This window comes from Eimeria mitis, genomic scaffold (assembly GCF_000499745.2).
Source record: "Eimeria mitis Houghton genomic scaffold, Emh_scaff908, whole genome shotgun sequence".
Taxonomy (NCBI): Eukaryota; Apicomplexa; class Conoidasida; order Eucoccidiorida; family Eimeriidae; genus Eimeria; species Eimeria mitis.
Genome location: NW_013576682.1, coordinates 10921 through 15112, shown reverse-complemented (window position 1 = coordinate 15112; position 4192 = coordinate 10921).

Genomic DNA, 4192 nt, shown 5'->3' with positions numbered 1-4192 from the left:
CTAGCCATTTATATATATATATATATATATATATATATATATATATATATATATATATATCGTGAGAGTATATTGACCTACTGTTTATGGGTAAGTTGTGGTTATATTAACCTTAGAAACAAATACTAGGGGAGATTTGCTACAGGAAAGTTATCTACGTTGGGTACAGTTTTGCCTGTACACAAAAAAACATCCTTGCTTATGCATTAATATTCGGGTGTAATATTTACAACTTTGCGGCATGATTCATTGGGATATCAATGCATAAGCAGGGGAGGCTTGGTGGTATAGGTTAGGGCAATCTTTAATTGTAACAGAGTTTTTTTTTTCGTGCTGAGACTTCAATAGTAAGACGTGCGCTCAGTGTTTAGTGAGGTCCTGGTCCACCTACCACTTTTCCAGATAGAGCTTCCACTTTCTTTAACTTATTTACTAGTTTCACGGCAGCTGTGAGAATTCGACGTGCGAGAAGAGGGTCGTACATAAAGTTGTATGTGTGTGTGAAGATAGTCAAAACGTATGAAAAAGAGAGAGAGAGAGGCGGAAAAGATGCAAGCAATATTTGTTCCCCCAAGGGGGAAAGTGGGCGAGGGAAGAATGTTTTACTACAGTTCGAATACATGATCCAAGCAGAAACACTAATTCCCACTCCGAGATGCGTTTGAAATATTTCATTAACAATAAGGGGACAGACACGTTGCGCTCTGAGGGCGCTTCAGGTAACTCCTCCACAACAACTTTTGCTTCGTATCGCTGATTGCAGTGAAATATAACCGGAAAGAACGAATTGCGACAGTGACACTGTGCTTGATGCATCTGCAGCTGGGACCTGTAGACTTTATATATCAGGCTCCCATCATTCAACATTCTACATCTTCTCTTTCCCATTCATCCATGTACATATGCACCTGTTTTCCGCTTTACTAGCACTATACATGCATTCACCTGATGCAGCTGCAAGGTAACTTTCAGTGCCCGAGATCCCTACTGCGTTCTCAGATTTACTCGTTCGTTAGGGAGAGAAGCTACCTTTGCAGCAGTGCGCATATAGTCTGGACCTACAGCCACGCTTTACATTCAAATCAAAGATATTGGAAACTGCCAAAGGGATGCTAGGTGTGCGGGGAGGAGCACAAGTTTCGCCGACCCAATAAATTGTTATCAAGCAAGGCCCATAGACGTATGCAAAGATACTAACGACAGCATGCACACCATGCGTGCCTCGAAAACATGAGGGGAAGAAAACACGTGATGCAAGGTGAGTGGTATCTGCTACCGGCGTGTATACCTGCTGTGGCTGCTCTTGAATGCTTGTCGCTGCAACACGTCTATGCAGTCATGTGACCACTGGTTAATAACTCCTTATGCGCCTTGTTCCTGGGGTAGGAGCCTCATTTAATACTTAACAAAAATAAGTAGTGAACTGCAGCTAAGCACAGCGTCAAATCTCGTGGGGCGAGGGGGCCGCCCGGGCTTGAAAATGCAGCATAGGGGGAGAGTGGAACTCTCGTCACCGGAATCGCCACGCTATCCATAAGTAGAGGGAGGGGCGTGTATCACAACTGTGAATTGATTAACACCGGAGACTACACAGAAATATATTTGTGAGTCCGCAATACATTTGGCAAGTCAACTGTCAACATAAAATATATGCGGCATAATATCACTATATACTGTGCACATCCGCGCTTGTAGTGGCTGCTGCTGAGCTGACGATGGCACCTGAATGCGTCTGAAGGAATTGCTGCACACATGCAGCAATCAGAAACGCACTCAGTTGTTTGCCTCCTATCCATTTGAAATACTACTTTTCTATTTGCGGGGTCGCTGGACGCCTTTACACGTGTGGCCAAAGTTTCAGTTTTCTCCCGTTACTCCTTCCTGCAATGCCGTTGATGCCTTTTCCTTTTCCATAGAAGAGTTCGAAGATATCTCTGTGATTCCCTGACCTGTTTCATAAAGTTGAGAGTGCTGGTATTGTTTCGTCTCCACGTTGTAGCGAAGATAGGTTCCTGGTTGGCTGAAAACAACCAGCGCCAACGTCAGTTCAGAAATCGGTGTTTCTGTGCAGGACAGGGAAGCAGGTGAATAGCGGGCTGATTGGCTCTGTGTTGTACTATAAATCTTTCCCGTATCAGGGAAGAACATGATGAAAATTCGATGAGTTACGCTGGCAACGGCGCAACAAATAGTGTATACGGGCGTTGTTTGTGCGTTCAGTTTAAATGTCTTCCTCCAGCTGGTGTAGAGGTGGAGTTCGCTGGTCGCAGATACCCGATGAACCTTATGGTGCTACTAAGTGTAACGATTGCCCCCGGTCTAGCAGAGGACTGCAGTGAACAGCAGCTGGGTCAAATACTCTGGGAAACACAGAAAACATCTACTCTGGCTACTAAGTATACTGGCCGCAGCGACCCAAAGGCCTAAAGCTTGTGCTGGATGAATGGCCTGGCATTCTCCCCAGCACACCTCGCTGCAACTAAGGCTGCAAGGTAACCCGAGGTGCAGGCACAACCCATACCCCATCAGCTGCAAGCAATAACACTCCTGAGGATTACGGGACACATACTTGGCCATTCATAGCCAGACTGCATGCAAGTAGAAACCCCAGCTCCATATAGACCTTGCTACAAGGTCAGCACACACCCCGCTATACAGGTACTTTTGCACTGCATCGTCTTGCCGGAAAGACAAGTTGTTGGTACCCTGCAAACGATCGTAATCAGTATTTTGTGATTGAATATTACTACATGTTACGATGCCTTTTGCTGGAGTGTGGTTGGGTTGGGCGAGCATCAGCGATCACCCATTCAGCTGGGTTCGGCTACACAGGAGTAGGGCTCCCTCAAGCGGGATCCTTTCGGAGCCACACACGCCGGGAATAAATTTCTTGTATACTTTTTATGCATGCACACGATATTAATTCTTAGCACGAGAAGGCTTGTTACTGCTTGCAGCTGTCTACTGGAAGCCCCATCGCTCGAGGTTACGCGGTGGTTCGACGGCGTCGTCGGCAGCCAGAGTCACCTGAGATATATATTATTTTAATGAATTTTTTGTTGGAGGGAATTTTATATTAGCTTTTTGAAACTATTGCTTGATCTCAGTTGTTTCTTTTCCTGTTTGCTGATTGGTGTTGATCCTTACTCTCTCCGATGTGTGGGACCTCGTGAAGCCTTTACCGGTTGACTGAATTTCTGGAATTAATAGAATATCCCAATGACGAAACCTGAAGTATATTTGGATATACAACAAGATTTGGCTGTGGGGTCGTATGTCCCGGTCTCAGACCAGCAGCTCACCGATCGTCGCGTTCTTTGCAAGTCCCGCCAGCACAAGTCGATACTGTGTTTTATTTCCGCCGTCTTGGTTCCTTCTCTCCTGGCTTTTCTTATTTTCCAGTGCGCGCTCCAAATAAATGCAAACACAGAACTCGCATCCGTGCGCAGAAGACTGGCAGAACAGGTACGCCTGCGTCCGTCGCCGTCAGCTTTATTTCAACATACACCCGAGCTCTTTCTAGCAGTGCTAGAGCAATTTCGCCTGTTCATTGTCCTAAGTAGCCTTAACTATTGTGGTTTTCCAGCCCATTCCCTCCCAGCCGCTCCTTGATCGTGTTGTATGCATACAAACTGCGGTGTATTGGCAACGTGTGGATGTTTCTGCTGTCTAGGCACCCCCGTGTCAACCCAGAGACAAGCGTCATCAGCCTGCAGCCAGACGTACTGTACAGCCAGAGCCGCTGGCCAGTGTTCCCGCGCCTCCAGCGGCACCTGGGCGAGGACGGGGTGCAGCCGCTGGCGCCGCCGGCGCCGCCGGCGGCGCCAGCAGCTTAGGGCGTCGCCCATCTCAGCAAACCACAGGGCCTCCTTCTTCTCCTTCTTCTGCGGTTGATCGCACTGGGAGACTTGGAGGGTATGGGCCGCACTTGCAGGGGCCGCAGGAGGAGCCGCCACCGCCATATGAAATGGTAGGGGGATGGAGCGGGGGGGCGAGGGGTGTACACCACAGGTGGACCCTCTCTGGAGGTCAAGGTGAACGGAGCGGAGTAGGAGGAGCCTGGGGAGGGACGCAGCAAGGAATACGAAGGCAAACACACCAACCAACTCAAGCCCGAGCGAGAGTTGGAGGGGCGGAGGCACAGACGCGACAGCAACACGCCACGTTGCCTAGGCAACAAAGCTCTGCTGGA